Source organism: Triticum urartu, chromosome 1 (genome assembly GCF_003073215.2).
Source record: "Triticum urartu cultivar G1812 chromosome 1, Tu2.1, whole genome shotgun sequence".
In the NCBI taxonomy this organism is placed as follows: domain Eukaryota; kingdom Viridiplantae; phylum Streptophyta; class Magnoliopsida; order Poales; family Poaceae; genus Triticum; species Triticum urartu.
This window is the reverse complement of record NC_053022.1, coordinates 35,397,136-35,422,800: the sequence shown is the minus strand read 5'-3', so window position 1 is coordinate 35,422,800 and position 25,665 is coordinate 35,397,136. Positions and strand designations below refer to the sequence as shown.

The 25,665-nt window shown below is 43.3% G+C and overlaps 1 long non-coding RNA gene across 6 annotated transcripts; it reads left to right on the top strand.

Moving 5' to 3' along the window:
* Positions 1-2,321: 2,321 nt before the first annotated feature.
* LOC125544904 lies at positions 2,322-7,705 on the top strand. Of its 6 annotated transcripts, none has more exons than XR_007299831.1 (9): positions 2,322-2,921; positions 2,980-3,046; positions 4,911-5,046; positions 5,129-5,526; positions 5,614-5,725; positions 6,128-6,382; positions 6,576-6,648; positions 7,177-7,283; positions 7,391-7,705. It is a non-coding gene; the product is annotated as an uncharacterized LOC125544904 (long non-coding RNA). The 6 variants fall into 6 exon arrangements; XR_007299821.1 differs by lacking the exons at positions 2,322-2,921; positions 2,980-3,046 and adding exons at positions 3,250-3,317; positions 3,610-3,819; positions 3,963-4,220 and having other exon boundaries at positions 5,129-5,725; XR_007299819.1 differs by lacking the exons at positions 2,322-2,921; positions 2,980-3,046 and adding exons at positions 3,250-3,317; positions 3,610-3,819; positions 3,963-4,256 and having other exon boundaries at positions 5,129-5,725.
* The last annotated feature ends 17,960 nt before the right edge of the window (positions 7,706-25,665 follow it).

Genomic DNA, 25,665 nt, shown 5'->3' with positions numbered 1-25,665 from the left:
TCTCTAGGAATTCGGGGCCCCTGTGCGAAATGCAAAATGGGCCCCTAAATTTAGAAAAGACTGTGTAACTAAAACCTAATACAGCTAAGCGTACTCTCAGATAATTGCATAATTTCAAATGAGTGTTATCACATATACTATTTAGAATATATTAGAAACTAATGCTGAAAGAGTGATGGTACTACTAAAGCTATAAACTGACCTCGTCTTCTTACAAAAATGAGTATCCATCTTGTGTTTCTTGAAATGAAGATTTCACTTATATCTTCGTAATAATTTTCTTCAAGGTATCATTTCCCACTGTTATTGTTATCAACAAATTCGGTCTTTCTTGAAATGAAATATGCAAGTATAGCTAGCTATCACACAAGTATGAAGAATTAGCACTAGCACTAAAAAATGGATTACGGACAGTGTATGACATTGATCGTATTAATTTGATTAGAACCAAGTACAAGCCTAACTGAGTAGTACTGCTATACTAGTAGGGATTGCGTTCCATTTGGCATGAAAATATAGAAAGAATCAGAGAAAGATTGTATATAAAAATTGACCTAATGCAGTGTTCATCACCCATCGAATTTGATTAAAAACTTATGATTTACGGCTTACTTGGGATATATTTGGGGATGATTGGACGAGGTGTTGTAGTAGCAAAGCCGGCGGCGACGGCCAGATGCACGGTGGACTCAGGTGTGTTTGGTAGCATGTATGAACCTAGCCTAATTTTTCTCTTCTGATACATGCTGAGTGTAGACATACTGAGTCCATGCATTTGCTGTTGTTTGGCAGCGGTATATGTGCCGAGACATGCTGAGCTAAGAGTTTGTTTGGCAACCTGTATGTATGTAGACATGCTGAAAATTTTGAATTCCGAATAATTTTTTTGAATGATGAACAAAATTGAAAAAATGTGAACAAAAAATTAATCATATTTTTAAATTCTAACCTTTTATTGAAAATTTAAAATTCCAAAGTTTTTCTAAATTTTAAATAAATTTCAAAATTCTGAACTTTTTCGAAAATTTTAAAAAATGAATTTTTATTTTTCTAAAAAAATAAACAAAATTTGAAATATGAACTTTTTTGAAAAATTATTTTTTTGAAATTATAAACATTTTTTGCAAATTTAAACAAAATCTGGAATTCTAAACATTTTTGAAAATTGAAACAAAATTTGAATCTCTGAACATTTTTTTAAATTTAAACAAAAATTAAAATTATGAATTGTTTTTTGAAAATTTAAACAATTTTGGAATTCTGAACATTTTCAAAAAAATTTAAAAATGAAATTATGTTTTTTTTTCAAGAATATAAAAAAATTCTGAAATTCTGAACATTTTTGAAAATTTAAATATATTTGGACGTGGTCTGGTGGGTGGGGATAAGGGTCGGGGCCAGCATGGCTGCCTCCATGCACCCTTTGGGTGCATGAGATGGGCATGGCTGAGGGCCCTTTTTTGCATGAGTTGGACATAGCCCAGGTGAGCTAATACACCCTACCAAACAAGCAAAAGTGGGTCGGATTGGGAACTTTTGCCTCCATGCACCCTCCATACACCCTACTAAACACACCCGAAGGCGACTGCGATCGATCTCGTCGTCGAATTAGCCGGCAGCACCTTGCTATCCCCACTGGGAATTGTGGAGACACGAGCGCCTGGTTTCGTGAGTAGGCCTGACTTGTGTTTCTTTATCTGAATTTCTACAAACAGGCCCAAAGCCCTAAACAGACTGGGGCATGGGTACTGGGCTAACTCGGCCCCTACTACTTTTTTATCCGAATGACCGGTAATTTTCGTTCGATCGTGAACCACGCAGCTGCAACACGTCCAGCAACGATGATGAATCGGAACAATTTTACCGATTTTCTCTCCGTTTAGCGCCCCCCGATTTTGGGGGCCCTGTGCCATCGCACAACTCGCACACCCTTGTCAACGGGCCTGCCTTTGTACATCATCCCACGCGAAGCTTAATTGAACTCTAACTTCGGATATATAGCCAAACCTCATACCATAATAAAGTTTCATTGGACCGATTAATCAAAACTAACACAAAGAAGATATATCTATGAGTTCCCAACACACCTGTGTGTAGCTTTCAGATTCTGTTCAACAAAACATACTACTATAGCTAGTTAACTTGTGCTCTGAGCCAAGGAAAACATATGAAGCATGCACGTAACCATAAGAACTCAAGATGGTCGCCGCCGGCTAGTACATATGTGATGTCGACCCAATCTAGATGTCAAGTGATTTCGTACGGATAGGTTTGGTCTTGTGCTTGTATGTGTATAAGTAGTGACCCGAGAAGTGATGGTCGCCGCCACCACTTCCCCCATCCTCTTGGACGCCTCGTCTCTTCCACCTCCGCCTCCATCACCTCCTCCTCCCCTGCCTCCGCACCCGACCACGCGCTGTGGACGAGGAGGCAACAGCTCGGGAGGCAGGCAAGAGGAAAATGGGAGTGATCCCCTCCCGAGCCCTGCGCCTCTCCTCTTTCCCACGGCGCCGCCAGCCCCTTTCCCTCCCATCTTGAGCTGCTGCAGCTCCTCCCTCAACCCGCGGCGCGCCTTCTTCTCCGACCGTTGTTGCCCGCACTGCTACCGCCACGGCCTGCTACTGCTCCTCCTCCTCCAGATCCTCGCCCCAGCGACGCTTCCTCCCCTCCTCTCATGCAAGGCGTCTTGGGGTGTGGAGGCGGCGGGGCAGCAGCCAGTCGTTGCCCTGCAGGGGCAGCAACAGGTCGGCTATCCTGTTGTGGCGGCGACACGTCTAGAGGAACCGGTCGCCCTTCTCCTGGATGAGCGCCGGAGCCGAAAAGCCGGAACTGACCATTGAGGAGCTGGGGCAGCCATGCCACATAGGAAGGTCGAGGTGGACCAGGAGAAGCTGCACGAGGCTCCATCGCCTCCTGCTCAAGTAGGTGTTGCCTCCTTCCAGTGCACTGCTGTTAGTGCTTCTATCATTGTTTGTGCAGATTTGGTTTCTCTATGCCTACATGGTGTTTGATGAAAATCCAAGAAGGACGGGGAGGATTGATCTATGTATGTAAGCCATCTAATTTAATTCTTCAAATAATTAGTTCCGGTCAATCATAACAAGACGAGTAGCTTTGCTTACATTCTCTTTGATCCTTTCTGAAGGCGGATAAGAGAAGAAAACTGAAACATGTTCACTAGAGTGGCCTGGGGTGGCCTGCGAGCTACGAGGATGGGGCTGCGAGACTGGATTGGCAGCCGACAGCGAGAGAGGAAGGAGGAAGGGTGGTTGTTCCTGTGATGAGGTGGTGATGATTGCCATAGTGGAATTTTGTAGGTAAAATCCGAGATGTCTCTTGTTGTATTATTTGTGTGATGAATTTATGTGGTAGATAGATAGATTTCTTTTTGAAAGTCTGACATGCCTACAACTGTTGGGAAATGAACTTGTTAGCTCTGTTTAATTTAATGGCATATTAAACCTGATGCAGCTTGTAGCTGGTGATGTTTTTTTAGTAACTGTAATTGTTTAGTTCGATGCCATGTCATTCATCTAAATTATTTGAGAGTTGCAAATGATGTTTCCATCTTGCAACACTATTGAAAAGGGAGCGCCTTGTGTGTTTTAGGTACGACGGCAGCGAGCTTTGAGGGCCCCCGGTTTGGTGGCAGCATGAGCCTCGTGGAGTTGTCTCGGACAACATCACATCTATTTGTTTTTATTTCCCCACTTAGACTACTGCTTTGATTCTGAAGTGTGGAGATGGATGTGACTTACCATGGAGGAAGTGGGTACAATATCCATTTGAAAGATGCAGCAGGCTCAAAATAAGTTTCCGGTAAGCTTTTATATTGTTTCATCCCTCTCTCTAACTGTGACTATGCAAGCGTTGGTTAATTACACCCCTCTAAATCGGGTGCTCCTGTCGTTTTTCTCATTTGGTATGCTCTTGTCCTCTCCTTGACCACCACTCATATTTAGGTGCAAGTGTAGCTGCAAGCCAGATTGGTTCTTACAGCAATGGAGTGATTTGTACCCTGCAAAGTTCCTCTCTTGGTTCACTGACACGATCAACCTATGTGCACGTAGATGATGTTTTGTTTCCCTTCCTAGAATCTCTGTTATATATTGGTGTTGATGTTTTCTTCACTTGGAGATGCAAAAACAGCCCGAGACAGTTCAGGCTGAGGATTCTCCCTCGCTCGAGGATTCCAGTAACTATGAGTTCTAGGCGAAGATGTACATTTCCTACAGACATTTTCAGTTTGACGAGAGGTACTTTACAACTTACAAGTATTGCAGCTTATTCAGCTGAAATTTCCAGAAAACAACCGGGAAGGCTACAAATTATCAGCTTGCCCCTGTCTTTGCAGTATAAATAAAAACTACATTCTGTCATCTTCAGTTTGCTGAGCCTGTCTATTTTTTTTCTTTCTTTGTTTTTTCTTAGGAGTAGAGTATGACCTGCTTTCGTTTATTATAATGTAAATCGGAGGGCTGCCTCTTTTTCAATAAAACATAACTGTTGTTGAAGCGAAGAGGGTAACAGACAGCTGGGGTTTAGTTCTATATGATTCATTACTTCACTGCATGGTCTCGGTCATGAACCCGCAGTGTGTCTACCAGCAAACCATATAGAACTGTGGACGAGCTTGATTCTCATGTTTAGCTTTTAATTTACACATGACTAAACTGAAGGAATTGTGGGCGAGCAATTAATTATGTATTTGAACATGTCAAGAAATGTGCAAAGTATATGTTTATTACTTTTTTCCCTTTCCCCATTCCCTACTTTTTGATAACATTCAAAATATGTGCTATCGCTCATTGGTAATTTCCTTTTAGGTGGATAGATGATGTTGTTTTGTGTTAGTTATATTTTCCATGAGTAATCCAAGATATTTCTGAATTTATGTTGTCATTTTGCAGCTTTGCCATTCAGCTTGAAAAAGTATGTTCCGTCTAGGACAGAGAACCATGATTATCACCACTGTTGGAGGAAAAAGCTAGAGCAATTATGTTTCTACTTTCATGCATTATGGTTGTCTATTCTGGGAAGGATAGAGTAAGTTTCCCTTTTATACAAAGGCACTATTCAGGATCTTAATAAGCTCAGGATTCTCAGGCCATGGTCTTTGCTCTTTCAGGTTTACATATTTCGTATGCCTAAATAGTGAAGGTACTTTATTTTCATTTAATTGTTTCTATGCTATTCTCTCATTGTCTGTGTTGGCTAAGAAATACTAATGTAAATATTCTTCGATTTAAAAAGTTGTCATCTCATTTTTTTCGTTTTACCGCTTTCTTGTGCTACAGTTTGTTAGGCAAATTTAGCTTTCAATTCAACAATTTGCTTGCTTTCTAAAGCATGTACTACTGTTGAAGCTCAGTATATCAAGTAATAATAGTGTGTTAAAATGAATAATACACATTGAGCTATATATATTTGCTGCAATTCGGGGCTGCTGTTGTAATGTGGTATATCTCCTCCCTTGTAATATGTAAGGTTGTGACAGTTTAATATTCTTCCGCTCAGCAGCACCAAGTACGTGTTTGCAGCCTTTCTGTGCTACATGTGAGTTCAGTTTACTGCTAACTGCAGTTGTTTATGGATTAGTGTATTTTGTTGTAGGTTAAATGGAGTTAGTAAGACCATATTTGATGCTGATCATAAGATACTAACGGGCTCCATGTAATCCCAAGTGCATTGAACAACAATTGTCATTTTGCAAGATCTTCTAGAGGTACTTCATTTTTGCTGATGAAAATGACTACTCACAAAATTTTAATATGATAATTTTGCTGATTTGATACATTATCTTTCAAGTTAATTCAGAGATTTGATGATACAGTTTAGAGTACCAGCGGTGTTATGTTCCACAGTCCACACTCTTTTTCCTTGAAGCAATTTTAGAAATATTTGAAACTATGAGCGACCAATTTTGAATTATATGGAATGGATTCCTGAAGAAAATCTAATTATTGATGTTTTTTATGGTGGTACTATGTTGCTGGTTTGATTACTGATAAATGCTTGATGAAATGACCGAAATATTTTTTTTTTTGTCGGGCGACTTAATTTATTATTGTTCTCTTTATCCCTTGAAAAGTGCTGTGTAACAATACAAATTTGCTTTCGTTCGCAGGGCTATATGTCCTATGCTCCTCTTGACGACATATACGAGGACTCGCAACCCTGAGCCTGGAAGACAACCGTTAAGGCGGTGGTCATGGGGCAACGATAGTCGATAGCTACTATCAGAACATAAACGTATGGCCCTCCTTGTTGCCATGAAGGATTATCGTCTATTGGATTTGCAGAACCAGTTAATGACAAGATGATGGTAGTAGCAATGGAGGGTCGTGGTTTCTGAATGCTGAGACTTCCAGTTTTTAGGATGGTAAACTCCAAATTTGGAAATGATATTGTCCAATGTATTCACGCAATTAGATATCATTTTAGATTATCTTCCCTTGGAACTTCTGCCATGTAAAGCATGGTTGCCTTTGATTTACCGTTGTGCTATGAACATAATGTATTGGCGTCCTCTTCTCACGAATCATGCTGACACTTGCTTCTGTTTTCCGATGTAGGGTTATTTAGTATGAACAAATATGGCAACAGTCATTAGTTGTACTGTTTCTTGAGGTGATGCCACTGCTACAGGTATGACATTATCGTTGGACCTTCAACTATATTTATATTATGTATATGCTTCCAGAGAGTACTTGTTTCTGTACTATATACTAAATGAAAAAAAATCCTTTTATGCTAAAACATGACATGGCTAATTAGTAATTGCACTACATTCCTGATAACTTTTAAACTTTTGGAAGGCATGACAGTGTTCAACCTTGATTAGGTACGTACATAAAGTACTACCCTTTAACGATTTGAAAAGGCATGTCATGTGATACAACTCGCCTTGCTAACTGTGCTACAAAGTGTCTAAACCTTGCATTTTATATCAGGATGGTAAAATTTCAACAATACATCATCGTTCAAACTAAACTGAACTTGATAGAGTTTCACCGGATGCAAAACCACTGTTGATAATTTAGCTAATCGATCATGAAGTTGGTGGTTACTCTACACTGCAGAGTACTGTAAAATAGGAAAACACTAATAAATGTTGTAGTTGTATATTGACTATAAGTGAACCAGTTCTAATTGCTAATTAAAATACAAATGAAGGAACACTTGCGTGATATGAGATCAGATACTTCCCGTTTCAGCGTAAAGGTCGACAAGTGCCACCGCCACTCCCTATGTTGTTTCTATTCTAATGTGATCTACTTGAGGTGAGGTCACCCCATTATTTACAATGCGCTCAATCATCTACTACTGTTACCATGGTGTTCTTGCTGCATATGCGCTGATAGTCTTCCTACATTTTTTTGGCTTGCAGACCAGGAGACAAACGTCTTTCACTCCTATGGGGTCCAACTCCTAATGATTGATGATGTACAATGTGTCTAATTCCAGTTCAAACGTCTTTCACTTGATTGGCTTGACCTCTTATTTTATCTTGCATATTTTAGATGATATTAGTAGTCACTCGAGCATCAATTTTTTCTATGTTCACTACAAGTCCTTTTCCTTTCAAAATTAATCTTCCTTTGTGCCAAATGTTCTTTCTTACTGAACTATCACTCCAATTGTAAGTTGCCTGTTTCGCATAAAGGTTGGATATATGGTGATATGGTAAAGCCGATTTGGGAAAGCGGGTGTAGAGTGTGCGTAAATTAAGAAAACAATTTATAATCTGTGATGTGACCATTGCATTTTAATTTAGTATACCTGATCACCTCAAGTAGGGAAGTACTGAATGCACCTCTCTGGCAAGTGCATGCATCAGGGTACCATTTTTTACTCAACCGATTTAAACACAGGGCATGAGATTGCCATACACAGATTTATTGCATTGTGTGAGGGGAAGGAGAAATGTGGCAGCTCATATTTTAAAGTGATGGCCAAGCAGATAATGCAGCCATTATTTGGCCAAGTATTTTTAAGACAGGAATTGCGTGCAGTTTAATGACTGTATATGGTTGGCGAATCACTGTCAGTATACTAGATCATGGTAATGTAGGTGACTAAGACTAATATTAGTAAAGTTTAAATCGATTACCCCTGGGACGAAGATCTCCATCTCCTTATAGTGGGCATGGTGGTTCAGTAGTGAGGGCCTGGGGCAGCTCTCTTTCACCCTGTATGTTGAATGCATTTCATCTGAAGCACATAAGCGCCATCTTCCTCCACGGTGCGCCCTCCACAACAAATGATGCACATAAGCGGCATCCCTATAGAACCAGCGCCTAATCCAACGACATCATTGCTCAAGAAACACCGTACCGAACCCAGCCCACAACAACAAACAACAAATCTAATATGGGAGGAAACAATACAAACCAGACCGCACACACGGCGGAGCAGCAGGCCTAGCAGACGGATGACCAGAACAGCAGCGGTCACAGGGCGGAGCAGCATGCCTAGCAGACGGATGACCAGAACAGCAGTGGTGCATATTGCGTGGATGGCGAAGAAGTGCCCAAGCAGCAGCCGCGGAAGTAGCACCGAGAGCCGGAACAATGTGACTCCAGTAGAGCAAGGATCCTCCAACCAGAGCAAGGAACCGAGGCATACCCAACATCCCCAAATCGTCAATCTCCACTGCTGGAGCTCCGCCGAGTCGCTAAGCCATTGAGAAAACAAGCTCACAAGGAAACCCATACACACACGACACGCGACTTGGACCAGCGGCCAGCTGGAGAATAAAGCTTGCCGAGAGGACGCGCGTGCACCCTGCATGCATCGATGTGTCTTCTGAGTCCTGGCAGGCACAAGGCGACAGGCACACTGCAGCGCATGGTCACGGGCGGACGTGCCTTTTTCTAGGTCATGGTTGTAGCGAATTTTTTATGGGATCGTAGTATGGTTAGTAATATTTTTATGTGTTTTGTCTGCGTATAAAATTTGGTCAAAGTTATTTTTTTACTTCGACTAAATTTATCAAAAATATATTAAAATTCACACTATAAAATCAATATTATTAGATGCATCATGAAATTAATTTTAGTACTATATAGCTTTAGTAAGAGAGCGTACATCCAACAATAGAGTGTAAGGAGTTGCCATATTATTTAGAGTCAACCTAATAGCCGACATGTACAATAGTAAATTTTATTAATAGTTGGCCCATCATAAACCCTCATAAAGTGTCTTGGGGCTTGTATTGCAGCTGACTACTACTACCTTCGTCCTGGTTTATAGGCCACCTTTGTAATTTGTGCCAAATTTTGAACAACTTACTTCTCTTCTCTCTCCTCCAACTAAGCAAATATATAATATATTAGTCCTTATAGCCTGCTTATGTCACCTTATTGTATTTACTATTAAGCGACATGCGGTTGTGCCTAATCAGGGTAGCTATGTCGGCGTGCCAAATGGGCCGCCGTGCTAGCCCATTTAGCGAGGGGCCGTGCCTGGGCCAGGGAGGTCAGCACGCGTGCCAGCCTGCACGGCCCAAGTACCATGCCTGACCGAGCCGTGTCGTGTCTGGCCTTTTTAACCCAGGCTGGCCGACCCATTTGCCCGGGTTTGCACACACCAAAACCCACACACACCTACCATGCGAAACGTTGTGGCCCACAACCCGTCCACCCTTGAATAGTAGCCGCCACCAAGCAAATGGATCTCGGAGCGCTCCAAGCCATCTATTTTCAGGGAGCATGACCACCCAGTCAAAATTGTACCCCATAATTGAACGAGGAAGATCCTACTCCTAGGAGCTTTTTCTACCAAAAAAATCAGATCTATTATTAAAGTTCACCAGAAGTACAAAGCATCTCAAATATAATAAAAATTACATCAAGATTTCGACACCATCAAACGACAACCAATGTGCCGCTGTCGCCACTCCTTTACCGGAGCTGGCTTGACATTGTCTATGACAGCCGGAAAGTCTTCATGCATGTGCCTCTAAGGACCAGCACCCTGGAACCGCCACTAATGTATGTTCATTTTGGGTTAATAGATTTTGTAGATGAATCAGTGTGATATGAAAAACCCATCACCCAAAGGTTCTTCCTATTGGTTTCGAGATTAGTAATTTGGTCATTGTAATATTTTTCTGGTTTATCGGTTTTGTCCTTTCATTCCCTCATGCATGAAAGAAAGGGAACTTCTTGCGGACAATGGAAATTTCAGAGAATTTTGCTTCTCTATAATCAGTTAGTCGATAAATGGATGAACACGCAAGGCAAGAACGGTTGGCCGGGAGGCAACCCTGTCAAGTGCATGGAAGGTTCTTCCGGCAAGGTACTCCAAGACCTCAACTACTACAAATTACAATTAGTTCGGCAAAAATATAAGACTCTGGAGCATCAATAGAAAGAAAAAGACGGAATAATGGACTGTTTTAGAAATAGTTGGTGCAGTACCCTTGGCGCATGGCAGCAAAGAAACTTTACCATATAACAGATACCAACTTCACAGTAGGACCAACATCCAAAGACAGCAACCTTAATCATACTTTGTCACAAATAAGATACGTTGCTGCTCATCTTAGTGACACAACTACACAGTCAGAGTATGATCTCCAACAGACAAACAAGTATTATTGGAACCTCGGCGATAGATAAACAAGTAATATTGGAGCCTCAGTGATGATATCAACGGAATCTCTGCTTTAGGAAATGACAAACCGCCGATGACACACTATGAAGAGTTGCTTAGACGACAAAGTCATTTTCGACACTGATGGCGCATGCAACGATGGCTCTACCTGATGATCATCGCTTCATAACTGTAACAATCTATATGATGCATCTTTGGCTATGTACTTTGCTCATTGTAAATAATCTATCATAGACTTCTTAGACTACTATGTATCAGCAGTATGTTCTCTTAGAACACTATATGTCAGCACTAAGTTTCTATTTGCTTATGCTCATGGTAAACTTCTTAGAACCCTATGTATAAGCACTGTAAATTTCTATTTGGCTATGCTAATCAGTGTTCAAAATGTTTTTATATCTTCCCTCTTCATTTATCGTGATACCACTATCACATACACATGGTTTGATAACTCGGCTAGCCGATGCTTTTTGCACCATCGGCGCAACGAGTCATCTAGGATATTTTCTTATTGTCCACTAGGTGTATTTGCTTGATCAATAGACCGTTGTATTTGCTAAAAACAGGTGTGATTGTTTCCATCACAACTTACATTTAAAATCAGTTATTTTCCGTACCTACCATTGATCCAGTAAAATCTGGAAAACCTGGGTTTTCCTTTTTCTATTGCCAGTGTTATATACTTATTCAGTGCCTACTATCCTCTGTACATGTTGATCCCCTGTTTTCATAACCTGATATTTATATTTAAAATAACAATGGTTGTACCTTATCTTTTAAAAAAAGAATGAGTGTACCCTATATTTGCTTCCCATAACCTGATCTCATAAATACTTCAACATCAAGAGTGAGAAAATGAATACATGTTGATCCCCTGTTTTCATAACCTGATATTTACATTTAAAGAAATGAGTGATTGTACCTTATGTTTAAATAAAAGAATGATTGTACCTTATATTTTCCTCAATAACCTGATCTCATAAATGTTGTAACATCAAGAATGAGAAAATGAATATTTTTTCTACTAACAATGTGCATACTTACCCACACATGTTAATCCCCTATTTTCTTGGTGCCTGACAAATAGTTAAACATGTATACTCTACCCCTGCTATTCTCAAAGAAATAGCTAAGCCAACACATATCATTCAGTTACTATGAACATTGTGTATCTCGCTCGAATTTGATACAGACACATATACAATCATAAACTGCACTAACTCACTATATCTTCTTCACTGTCATCAGTCAGCCGCAATGGAAAAAGTCGGGATCCCAACAAAGGACCTTCTGGACACCATGATACAGTAGGTTGGCTTCCAAACGCAGTGTACTCAACATAGAAGGCAAGGATGGTTGTTCTTGACGCAACCATTCATTATCCATGAAAACACCAACTGGACAACCGACTTCCAAGGAAATCAATATCCATCTACATGTATGGTAAACTCAAAGAAGCTGAAGATCGACCGGCAACTGAAGCTCTCAAGTAATCTAAGTGAAGTGAAGAAACTTACCGCATAATAGATACAAACTTCACAGCAAGATCAACACCCAAAGCCAACAATCTGAAATATATTTTGTCATGGATAAGATATGTTGTTGATCGTCTTAATGATATAAGTTTACAATCATAAGCCGTTATACAGAAAACAAACAAGTATTATTGGAGCCTGAACGATAATATCGAAGGAATTTCTGCTCTGAGCAATGCAGGCCATGAAGAACAACAGCTATGAAGACTTGCCTCAAAGAAATTGTCCTGAACAGGCAGAGACACATCTGTCTAACGTAGCTCTGCCTATCTACATGCCTTGATCATAACATTGTAAATGATCGTCCGTAAGCTTCTTAGAAAACATGTATCATCAGCACCATCTATCTATCATCAATCCATACTAATTTTCATATGTTTTCTTCCGTGTCTGCATATTTTGATGCACACTCTTTTAATAGTTGGCTTGCTCTCGGCCTTTGCGCCATGGGCGCAACGAGTCATCTAGTGATAAAAAAGGACAAAGTTTTGACAATACACAACACAGCTTGTTGGCAGCATATTACATGATAAATGCAAAACACAGCCCGTGCACCAAAAAGTAAAAGGCCAAAACACAACATATTACAACTATTGCCAGGAGGCTGCACGGTCTGTGCGATTGCATAAGTGGCAAGGCTAGACTTCTGTGATTTCGTCACATGCGTGATGGTCGATGTGTGTATATGAAATCTGGGATCGAGTTAATTGGATGGATGATCAAGCAACGTGTGTAGGATGCATCAATTCTTTTGATTTTGCGTTGCTTCTTTAGAGTTTAGACTAACACGGTGCTTCTAAAAATACACAAGGAGCTTAATTGAGTGGGGGCATGATAATAAACTGAGCGAGGGCCCCGCAAAAACAAAAAAATAAACTGAGTGAGGGCATATATCATGATACCAATTATAAAGTGGAAGGAAAGTTTGAGCTGCGCTGATCCACTCGAGCCTTCGAGGTAAATTAACAGATTCTTGTTTGAAAATATGTATACGCTTCATTGTTTTTCCCGAGGTTTGAAGATTTGATTCGTTTGATCCTTCTAGGTTAATCAAGAATTATAGCTACTACTAGGATTTTCCCTAGTAGTGAACAATCAAAAATTATAGATACGTTGGAGATGTGTTAGCCCCTAGGTGCGCCCTGGTGGGTTGTGCTCCCTTCGGGCTCCTCTCTGGCACTTCTTTGGCCCACTAGATGTCTTCTGGTCCAAAAAAATCTTCAATAAGTTTCGTTGCGTTTGGACTCCGTTTGGTATTGATTTCCTGCGATGTAAAAAACAAGCAAAAAATAGCAACCGACACTGAGCACTATGTCAATAGGTTAGTCCGAAAAAATGATATAAAATTGCTATAAAATGATTGTAAAACATCCAAGAATGATAATATATCAGCATGAATACTTCATAAATTATAGATACGTTGGAGACGTATGAGAGCGAACAGAGAAGAAAAGTAGAGCAGAGAAGAAAAGCAGAGCAGAGGAGGAACATTTAGCTATTGTCTTTTCAGTTTCTGCTGAGAGTTGTGTTTTGCCTCTCTGATTTGCTTTGTGTGAACCAACCTTGAACCAGATTCGTTTTGTTTTCGAGCTTCTCTGCAAAGCAATCAACGATGGAGCTATGTGTACCCTTGGGGCACTACCGGAAACTGGCCCTACCCCGACGGCCAAATCAATGCCGACGGCTGCCGTCGTCCTACTTTGCGCTATGCCGACAGCCACGTCTTGGCCGTCGGCGTATATTGGCCGTCGGGCTACCACGAGCTAAGCCGATGGCACCCGTCGGCACAATTATGTCGTCGGCCCAGCTGCGAACATGGCGACAGCAACCGTCGGCATACCCGTGGGCCCGGCGACCCCGCCCGTGACCAGCGCCTAACGTCGTCAAATCTATGCCGACGGCCTGGACGGGCGGCCGTCGGCATATATCGTCATGCCACGTCACCGATGATTCCGTGCATGTGGCCATCGTGCCATACCTTTCATATTCCTACTTTTATCATGTTTCATGTCTTGCACTACTTTTATGTTCATGAACTTCCATCGGTGATGATCTTTAGATGATGTGATGAACTTGAGTATGTTTAGATGAACTTGAGTATGTTCACATGATGAATTGTCATATTTCTGCATAATTTCATATTGTTCTGTTTTGAAATGCTGTCAAATGATTTGGAAAAGAGAAAACAGGGAAAATAAAAAAAACAAAAAAAACTATGCCTATGGCAAAGCCGTCGGCATATATACGCCCAGGAGTTACCAGGGCTTGCCACGTGGCAAACTATGCCGACGGCTTTGCCGTAGGCATAGCCCTGCTGCCAGGAGAAGCCGGGGGACGACACGTGGCGCAGGTATGCCGACGGCTAGGTCGTCGGCATACCTGCGCCACGTGTCGTCTCCTGAATCGCGCCGTTGACGGCGCCGTCCGTTGCCGTCAGACGGAAAACAACGCCGACAGCTATACCACGGCCGTCGGCATATGGACCTATGCCGACGGCTATACTACGCCGACGGTCTGACACATCTACGCTGACGTGATCTACGCCGACGGGGCTATGCCGACGGCGGCCGTAGGCATAGATCTATGCCGACGGCAAAGGACCTACGCCGACGGCCCTGGGCCGTAGGCATATCCCGCGAGTCCCGTAGTGGGGGGGGGGCTCTTTAGCCCCCTGATATCTTTGTGTAGCTTCGCCACTGAATGCAATGGAACAGGGGAGCCTTACCTGTTGATGATCCAAAAAAATATTTCTTGTCTGCTCTATCCTTTGATGATTTGAGTATCGTTTCTGACCACAAACTAATGTTGTGTGTGTTGTGACCATGGATGCAAAAGGAGCTCAAGTTTCCTCTCATCCTGGCGGAGGGCTTCTTCACCGCCATCCGCCAGCTCAGGTTTTCGGCGGCCGGGTATGTACTTGCTTCCCTTCCCTTCAGTTCCCACCACTTGACTATTGATCTTGTCCGCGTTGGCGCGTTCTCTTCTTTCCTTTCTGCTCACCAGTCACCACTTGACTGTTGGTTGATTTCGGGTTGTTGTTCTATTGTAGTACTTAACTTGTCCTCTTTCCGTGCTTCAGAGCATCTACAACCGGACCTCTCAAATCCGCCTCATACGCCCGGATGGGCCGCCCGGTCACTTCCCGGTCATGATTTTTTGATCTAGACGGGCCCCTCAAACGGCCCTCAAACGCTCGAGCTGACCGGCACCCCCTGTAACGCCCCGAGACCGATGTGCCAAGTGTCTTCCAGTTATTCGCTGTTGTTGCCTTGTCATTTGCTTGCGTGTCATGCATTTCATTGTTGGGGAACGTAGTAATTTCAAAAAAATTCCTACGCACACGCAAGATCATGGTGATGCATAGCAACGAGAGGGAAGCGTGTGATCTACGTACCCTTGTAGACCGACAGCAGAAGCGTTATGACAACGCGGTTGATGTAGTCGTACGTCTTCACGGCCCAACCGATCAAGCACCGAAACTACGGCACCTCTGAGTTCTAGCACACGTTCAGCTCGATGACGATCCCCGGACTCCGATCCAGCAAAGTGTCGCGGAAGAGTTCTGTCAGCACGACGGCGTGGTGACGATCTTGATGTTCAACTGTCGCAGGGCTTCGCCTAAGCACCACTACAATATTATCGAGGACTATGGTGGAAGGGGCACCGCACATGGCTAAGAGAACGATTTTAGAGATCAACTTGTGTGTCTAGGGGTGCCCCCTGCCCCCGTATATAAAGGAGCCAAGGGGGGGTGCGGCCGTCCCTAGGAGGAGGCGCGCAGGAGGAGTCCTACTCCTACCGGGAGTAGGACTCCCCTCCCTTTCCCTAGTTGGATTAGGACTTGGGGGGAAAGGAGGAGAGGGAAGAAAGGAAAGGGGGGCGCCCCCCCTCCTTGTCCAATTCGGACTTGGGGGGAGGGGCGCGCGGCAGCCCCTAGGCCTCCTCTCCTCTTTCTCCACTATGCCCATTAAGGCCCATTAGGTTACCGGGGGGTTCCGGTAACCTCCCGGTACTCCGGTAAAATGCGATTTCACCCGGAACACTTCCGATGTCCAAACATAAGCTTCCAATATATCAATCTTTATGTCTCGACCATTTCGAGACTCCTCGTCATGTCCATGATCACATCCGGGACTCCGAACTAACTTCGTTACATCAAAACTCATAAACTCATAATATAACTGTCATCGAAACCTTAAGCGTGCGGACCCTACGGGTTCGAGAACAATGTAGACATGACCGAGACACGTCTCCGGTCAATAACCAATAGCGGAACCTGGATGCTCATATTGGCTCCCACATATTCTACAAAGATCTTTATCAGTCAGACTGCATAACAACATACGTTGTTCCCTTTGTCATCGGTATGTTACTTGCCCGAGATTCGATCGTCGGTATCTCAATACTTAGTTCAATCTCGTTACCGGCAAGTCTCTTTACTCGTTTCGTAATACATCATCTCGCAACTAACTCATTAGTTGCAATGCTTGCAAGGCTTATGTGATGTGCATTACCGAGAGGGCCCAGAGATACCTCTCCGACAATCGGAGTGACAAATCCTAATCTCGAAATACGCCAACCCAACATTTACTTTTGGAGACACCTGTAGAGCTCCTTTATAATCACCCAGTTACGTTGTGACGTTTGGTAGCACACAAAGTGTTCCTTCGGCAAACGTGAGTTGCATAATCTCATAGTCATAGGAACATGTATAAGTCATGAATAAAGCAATAGCAACGTACTAAACGATCGGGTGCTAAGCTAATGGAATGGGTCATGTCAATCACATCAGTCTCCTAATAATGTGATCCCGTTAATCAAATGACAACACATGTCTATGGTTAGGAAACATAACCATCTTTGATTAACGAACTAGTCAAGTAGAGGCATACTAGTGACGTTTAGTTTGTCTATGTATTCACACAAGTATTATGTTTCCGGATAATACAATTCTAGCATGAATAATAAACATTTATCATGATATAAGGAAATAAAATAATAACATTATTATTGCCTCTAGGGCATATTTCCTTCATTCATATCATGTTATCATGTGCATCGCATTTGCATACATGTTTGTCTCATGCATCCGAGCATTTTCCCCATTGACCGTTTTGCAATCCGGTTCTCCTATGTCCTCCGGTGTCCCCTTTTACCTCTTTTCATGTGCGGGTATTAAACGTTGTTGGATTGGACTGAGACTTGCCAAGCGGCCTTGGTTTACTACCGGTAGACCGCCTGTCAAGTTTCGTGCCATTTGGACTCCGTTTGATACTCCAACGGTTAACCGAGGAATCAAGAAGGCCTCGTGTGTGTTCCAGCCCAACACCCTTCCAAAGTGGCCCAAAACCCACCTAAACCCCTTTCCATCATCTAGGCCGTTCGATCATGATCGTGTGGCCGCAAACCGTGCTCAATTTGGAGCCTCCTAGCTCCTCCTACCTATAAAAGGCCCCTCCACCAAAATTTCCGGATCCATACCTACCCTAACCCTAGTCCCCCTCTTCCTCCGCGCGCCGGACGTGTCCGACTTGTCCCTCCGCCGCCACGTGGCACCACCCCGGTTCACCCGGCCGCCTCCCCCGCCGTCGGCCCATCCCGGCCCAGGGCGAGCCCTCTCCGCCGACCAACCGGGCCGCGCACCACCGCGCCTGCCCCGCCACCCGTCTACGTGCGCCACCGCGCCGGCGACCACTCGGAGCCCGCTGCCTCTCCGCCCGGCGCCGTGCCGCCGATCTGCTCCGATGCCATCTGCCGCCACCGCCCGCCGGTGCCGTCCTCCGCCGCCTCTCGCCGACGCAGTCCGGCCACCGCGGCCACCTCGCCGTCCGGCGACCTCTCCCTCCTCCTCGGCCGGCCGGATCCGCCCCTCTCCGACGACTCCCGCTTCGGCCACCACGTTGAACAGTGATTCCGGTGAACCTCAACTTCCGCGCCGATCTGGATCTGGATCTCGGGTTGACTTTTGCCCTAATTCCCAGTGATTTTTGCATTTTTTATCGCATCATAACTTTGCACCCGTGGCTCCATTTTGGACATGTAGCATATCAAATTGTTCACCTCGACGAGCACTTCATTTCATCTCATTGTATCATGTTCATTTGAGCTCATCTTGCTGCCCTAAATGTTGTTGCAAGAGTGCTATGTGATGTTAGTTTCAGATTCTTATCAGTAATTGGACATTTGTCATTTTTGCCATGATTGATGTGTACCTCCTATGAACTTGAGCCCTACATGTGTTTTGAAGTATGCCATGCCATCTTTACAGGGGTGTATGCCATGTATTTTTGTGATCTTTGTGGTGACTAGCACAAGCATGCAAAGTAGCTCTCGTAATGTTGCTGATTTCAGGGACTTAGAAATCTTCTAAGTCTTTGTCCTGTCAATATTTTTATGCCATGTATTCTTGTTGCTACAGAGTGATCCATGCCTCTTTTGAGCATGATCAGTAAGGATGTTTTGTAGATATTGTTGTGCTCTTTCCATCCATGTCTTTGTTTGCAATTATGGAGCACCCTAGCATGACTATATCTTGCTCTACTTTTGCTATAAATTGTTCTTGGCAGACTGTTTACATGTTAAGCATTTTCGCCGAGCTTGTTGTAGTTGATCCATGCATGCTATGTTGTTGTTCTTGCCATGCTTAGCTTCTATGCCATGTCTACTTGCTGGGTGTATGCTTAGTTTGTCATGCAATGTCTTGTGGTGAGTGCATCGAGCTCGTAAACATGCCTACTTAATATCTGTTTTGCCATGTTCCAGTTTTCTACTAAGTCTGAATCTGTTAACGATAATTGTTATGTTAACATGGTTGCCATTGTATTTTCTGATCCCTTTTGGCTTATGGTCAGTAAGGGACTTTTGTTGTATGATTTGAGTAGCTTCATGCCATGCCTTGCTTTGCCATGATATGTTCCTGTAGCATGTAGTTATCTTGCTCTAAACTTTGCTTCCTGATGTTAAATTCCCGACATGTTGTTAATTTCACTAAGTCTGTAACCTGATATCTTTTGCCCTTTTGCCATGCTTGTTTGAACCTGCTATTGTGTGATTTAGCCGTAGCTCAGTGTTCATCTTTTGTCAAGCATCTTGAGTGGATCACTGCCGTGTGCTTTGTTGCTATGTTAGAGTGCATTAGCTCATTGTTCTTGATGCATTTAGATGGCCTCGTGCTGTTAACCGCAGTTCAGTGCCATATTTGTTTTTCTTGCCATTTCCAAACCGTGCATCCGATTCCGGTGATCTTTATATCGATCTCGACCGAAATCAACTCATCTTCCAGCGGTACACTTGGTTTTTCCAAGTTGAGGCCAGGTTCAATCTTTTCCTTCCGAAGCACGCATATGCATTGCATATCACATCCCGCATATCATGCCATGTTTTGCATCATGTTGCTTGCGCATTGCACCGTGGTTGATTGTTGTTTCCTTTGCTTGTGTTCTTGTCTTGGGTAGAGCCGGGAGACGAGTTCGTGTTCGAGGAACCCGTTGAGTACGTTTACGAGGATCAAGCTTTCGTCTTCTCAGAACACTTTGCAGGCAAGATGACCATACCCTCGAAACCACTTCTATCTTTGCTTGCTAGTTGCCTGCTCTATTGCTATTCCTTTGCTACGATACCTACCACTTGCTTTATCATGCCTCCCATATTGCTAAGCCAAGCCTCTAACCCACCTTGTCCTAGCAAACCGTTGTTTGGCTATGTTACCGCTTTGCTCAACCCCTCTTATAGCGTTGCTAGTTGCAGGTGAAGATTGGAGTTTGTTCCTTGTTGGAACATGGATATTTGTTGGGATATCACAATATCTCTTATGTTAATTAATGCATCTATATACTTGGTAAAGGGTGGAAGGTTCGGCCTTATGCCTGGTGTTTTGTTCCACTCTTGCCGCCCTAGTTTCCGTCATACCGGTGTTATGTTCCATGATTTTGCGTTCCTTACACGGTTGGGTTATAATGGGAACCCCTTGACAGTTCGCCTTGAATAAAACTCCTCCAGCAAGGCCCAACTTTGGTTTTACCATTTGCCACCTAGCCTCTTTTTCCCTTGGGTCGGCCAACCCAAGGGTCATCTTTATTTTAACCCCCCCCCCCGGGCCAGTTCTCCTCTGAGTGTTGGTCCAACTTGTCAGCCGCCGATGGCCACCAGGGGCAACTCTGGGTTGGCCTACCGGAAGTTTGGACAATCCGGTGTGCCCTGAGAACGAGATATGTGCAGCTCCTATCGGGATTTGTCGGCACATCCGGGTGGCTTTGCTGGTCTTGTTTTACCATTGTCGAAATGTCTTGTAACCAGGATTCCGAGTCTGATCGGGCCGTCCTGGGAGAAGGAATATCCTTCGTTGACCGTGAGAGCTTGTGATGGGCTAAGTTGGGACACCCCTGTAGGGTTTTTGAACTTTCGAAAGCCATGCCCGCGGTTATGGGTAGATGGGAATTTGTTAATGTCCGGTTGTAGAAAACCTGAAAGTTATCTTAATTAAAATGCATCAACCGCGTGTGTAGCCATGATGGTCTCTTTCCGGCGGAGTCCGGGAAGTGAACACGGTGTTGGAGTTATGCTTGAACGTAAGTAGTTCAGGATCACTTCTTGATCACTTCTAGTTCACGACCGTGCTTTGCCTTCTCTCCTCGCTCTCATTTACGTATGTTAGCCACCATATATGCTAGTGCTTGCTGCAGCTCCACCTCATACCTTTTCCCTACCCATAAGCTTAAATAGTCTTGATCGCGAGGGTGTGAGATTGCTGAGTCCCCGTGACTCACAGATTACTTCCAAACCCAGTTTGCAGGTGCCGATGAAACCGTGCAGGTGATGCAACCAAGCTCAAGGAGGAGCTCGAGGAAGATCGTGTTCGTTGTGTTGTTCCGTTTCCAGTTGATCAGTAGTGGAGCCTAGTTGGGGCGATCGGGGATCTGTAGCATTAGGGGTGGTCTTCTTTTATTTTGGTTCCGTAGTAGGACCTTGATTGTATCTGGATGATGTAATGCTTTATTCATGTATTGTGTGAAGTGGAGATTGTAAGCCAACCCTGTACCTCTTTCTTATTCAGTACATGGGATGTGCAAAGATTACCCCTCTTGCGACATTGCCTTCAATGCGGTTATGCCTCTAAGTCGTGCTCTGACATGTGGGAGATATAGCCGCATCGAGGGTGTTACAAGTTGGTAATCGGAGCCTTCCCCGACTTAGGAGCCCCTTGCTTGATCGAATCGCTGGCGTTGTTGAGTCTAGAAAAATGTTTTGAGTCTTTTAGGAATTATATATATCGGAGAGTAGGATTCTTTTTACTCCTCAGTCCCTTCGTCGCTCTGGTGAGGCATCCTGACGTAGAGTTTTGACTCTTCTCTTCTCAAATTTCACTATTTTTTTTAGGATCACACGGGTATCTTGGAATCGTTCTGATGGATTTGTGACGTGAACATTGTACTTGGTGCTTCCTGACATTTAGGGGTTGTGGCAGTGTCCCGGGGAGTTGAGCTCCAAGGTGTTGTCGTCACAATTTTATCGTTGCAGTTCTGGAATACCTGAGTTTCGCCGACATCAAAAATCTCTTTTATGAAGTTGTTGGTGAGATAACCTCGACGCCACCCAGTACTGGGGCGGGAGTTCGGGAGTATTGCCATAACTCGTATAACGGATGCTTTTCGAAGGTTGAGGTAAATGATTGCCGAAGGTTTCTTGGTTATGTGTTGAAGGATGGATACAGCTGGATGTAGGATTTGTTAGTTTGGGTGAGATATTATGCTTCCCCTATATCCCCAACACCTGATTGCATAACCGGAAAGTTTCAGGAGTTTATAAGTGGGAATTCAAGTAGCTATTAGGATATCTTTCCGACAGATGTTTGATATGAGATTGGGGTTCGACGTCTAGTGGTCCGCCTATCCACGGTTGGTTTTATAGTGGTCTTGTTGTGTCTTAAAGAGTCCTTGCTATGCTGACTCGGGGGCGCTTCGTATGTCATGTGCACTGCCTTGTACATGATGGTGTTGTACGATTGAGCCCATGTAGGCCCCACCACGAAAACTTCGGACGAAATCTCTATCATATGTTTGTTCCGACTTATTCTGCAAGCCAGTCCTTTGTTTTGTTTTTGAGTTGGGGTATTCGAGTTGCTTCGATGTCAAGTGTTGATTCCATACCTTTCCTAAACGGTGTTCTCATACTCCGATGTGAATACCAATCCTTCATGATAATCGAGATTTTCATGTCAATCCTTTTCAACCGGCGTGTTTTCTCTTCAAGTGGATCCGATCACTTCAAATTCACAAGATCATTTATCAGTTCTTCTCAACGGTGTTCGTTTCATCCATTCCAAATTGTCTTTGTTTTCCCGCCCTCCCTCCCTTGTTTCTTCAAGGGTTCAGATTTCTTATTCAAGTATCCTTTTATTGATGGGATGTCTCTCCATTCTTTTCTTTCAATGTTCTTATCCGGTGTTTCTCATGAAGATGTTCTACTAGTTCATCATTCTTCGTTCTTTTTCTTCTCCGGTGGATCCAAGTCAAGTTTTGTTGATCATTTCCTTTCCTCGTTTCAAATGCTTTCCCATGCCGTTGCACCTCATAATCATCCACTTCTCGCTATTCTATTGTTCCGGAGTGCTGAAGATATCTCAGAAGGCTCGTCTTGTCATCCAAGATCCGTTCAACCTATTCCGAGGTTGTTATCTCTTTCAAGCCATTTAATTCAACCGGTGCAATCTCTCTTTTCAAGCAAGCTCTTCAACGGTGTTTTATTTTGAGTGGGCCCTAACCCACAGGTCTTTTTCCAGGATCTTACCTGACTCTTCTTATTTTCCCGGAGCTATCCTAAATTCTTTTCAAAGTTTGACGTAAGAATGAATTTTTCATCAGTCAAATGCTTTTCTCCAAGATCTTTCAAATTCTTTTCATCATTGGCTCAACCTTTTCTATTCTTCATTCCGGAGTGTCTCAACAATTCATGGTGGTGTTTCTTGTCGTAATTCTCAGATTTTGAAGACCGAAGAAGAGTTTCTCTGCAATCATATCCGTCCTTTCAAAGATTCGTGATTCTAGCTTGATGCCATACTCTCATAATTGTTTTGATTGTGAGAATTCTTTTCATCCTTTCTGGAGTAATCCAGGAGTCTTTTTAGTCTGATTCTTCGGAGACCATCTTTTCGGGATTATTCATTCTAGCTTTCAGCTCTCATCCTCCAAATCTTACCGGTGCATCATTCAAAAATTCTCTAATCAGCTCATGATCTTTTCGTTCTCTTGTATCAAATTCCGTCAAGTATCGTCATTCATTTTTCTAATTCTTCCCGGTGTTTCTTTATCTTTTCTTCGTTCATTTTCAATTCTTACCGGTGGTTCGTTCAAGATTCTTCTTCCTTCGTTTATCATATCAATTCATTCGTTGTTGCAATCCTACCGGTGGTTCATTGAAGACCTCTCAAGATTACGCTATATCTCTCCTGAATCCTTTCTACGAGAATAAGTAGTATGCCAAATCCGTTGCTTGTCATCAATTTAAATTTATGAAGGATAAGCATAATGTAATTATTATTCTTGTTTCATCCAAATGATTAATTCCTTATTCTGGAGGTCCATCATATCACATTCTCGGTTTGAGATGCTTTATCTTTTCTTCCGGAGTTCCAAGTTTCCACTCTATCTCGTCGCAAAGCTTCATCTAATCATTGCAAGGCTTCAATCTTATTCTTTTCATCCTTCTTTTTGTTTGATCATCCTTTTGTTACCGGAGTTCTTCATGGATATTCTACATGATGGTTCATAAAGGATTTAATTCCTTCTCGAAGTGTTCATCAAGATTCTTTTCAGAGGAGCTCAAGCATTCTTCATCTTGCAATCCGGAGTGCAATTGTTCTCCCTTATCATTTGAGGTGGTAATATATCATTCTTATTTCACAAGAATGAGATAGTTAAACCCATCAATTTCTTCGAGCATGAGCTCTTCTTAGTCCACAAATCACTTCGTTGCAGTTATCTTGGGTTATATTCCACCTAAAGCTTCCCCTAAGGATTGTTGCTATCTATGGTGCTTATAAATGATCCAAGTTCTTTTATCCTCCCGGTGAAATAGTTTCTCCTCTCCTTGTCTTATAAATCCAATCAAATCTTTTTCATGAGTGATCACAAGTTGTCTCCTCATAATATTGAGATGCCTTCTATAAGCCCACATCAAGCTTATCCTTTCGTTGTTGATAATCAAACAACTTCGTTCGATCCTTCTCCTAAATATGTTTTTTTCAAGCTCAATTGAGGTAGAAGATGTTGTTTTCTCCTCCGTTCATTCTATTCCATTCTTTTATTTGTTCCAGAGGCGTTGTGATGTTGCTCTTTTCTCTCATCATCTTAGATGGTGTTCTTTTCATTCTTACCCATTTAACCGGAGTGTTGTGTCCTCTGCTCAAGTTCTTTTCACCCTATCAGGTCTTGCATCATTTTTCAACCGGAGTGCTACCCGAATCGGTTCTTTCTTACTCCTCTTTCTTAACTGAATGCTTTCAACTTCGTTCATCTCCGTTGCATTCTTTCTTCCTATCTGATCAACATCTCAAGGTTTTTTTGGTTTCACTCATTTGTCAAAGAAGCAACTTAGTTTTACCGTTTCTCTTCCTTTCCGTTTTCCCTCCGGTGCCATTCTAGATCTCGGGATGAGATCCTCTCGTAGTGGTGGAGTGTTGTAACGCCCTGAGACCGATGTGCCAGGTGTCTTCTAGTTATTCGCTGTTGTTGCCTTGTCATTTGCTTGCGTGTCATGCATTTCATATCATGTCATCATATGCATCGCATTTGCATACATGTTCGTCTCATGCATCCGAGCATTTTCCCCGTTGACCGTTTTGCAATCCGGCGCTCTTATGTCCTCCGGTGTCCCCTTTTACCTCTTTTCGTGTGCGGGTATTAAACGTTCTCGGATTGGACCGAGACTTGCCAAGCGGTCTTGGTTTACTACCGGTAGACCGCCTGTCAAGTTTCGTGCCATTTGGACTCCGTTTGATACTCCAACGGTTAACCGAGGAACCGAGAAGGCCTCGTGTGTGTTGCAGCCCAACACCCTTCCAAAGTGGCCCAAAACCCACCTAAACCTCTTCCATCATCTAGGCCGTTCGATCACAATCGCGTGGCCGCAAACCGTGCTCAATTTGGAGCCTCCTAGCTCCTCCTACCTATAAAAGACCCCTCCACCAAAATTTCCGGATCCATACCTACCCTAACCCTAGTCCCCCTCTTCCTCCGCGCGCCGGACAATGTCCGCCGGCGCCGGACGTGTCCGACTTGTCCCCCCTCCGCCACGTGGCACCACCCGGTTCGCCCGGCCGCCTCCCCCACCGCCGTGTGACGCCCTCGATTCAATCATACACACAAATGTGTACAATCAAGATCAAGGACTCATGGGAAGATATCACAACACAACTCTAGACACAAATTAAAATAATACAAGCTTTATATTACAAGCCAGGGGCCTCGAGGGATCGAATACATAAGCTTGAATACACAAGAGTCAGCGGACGCAA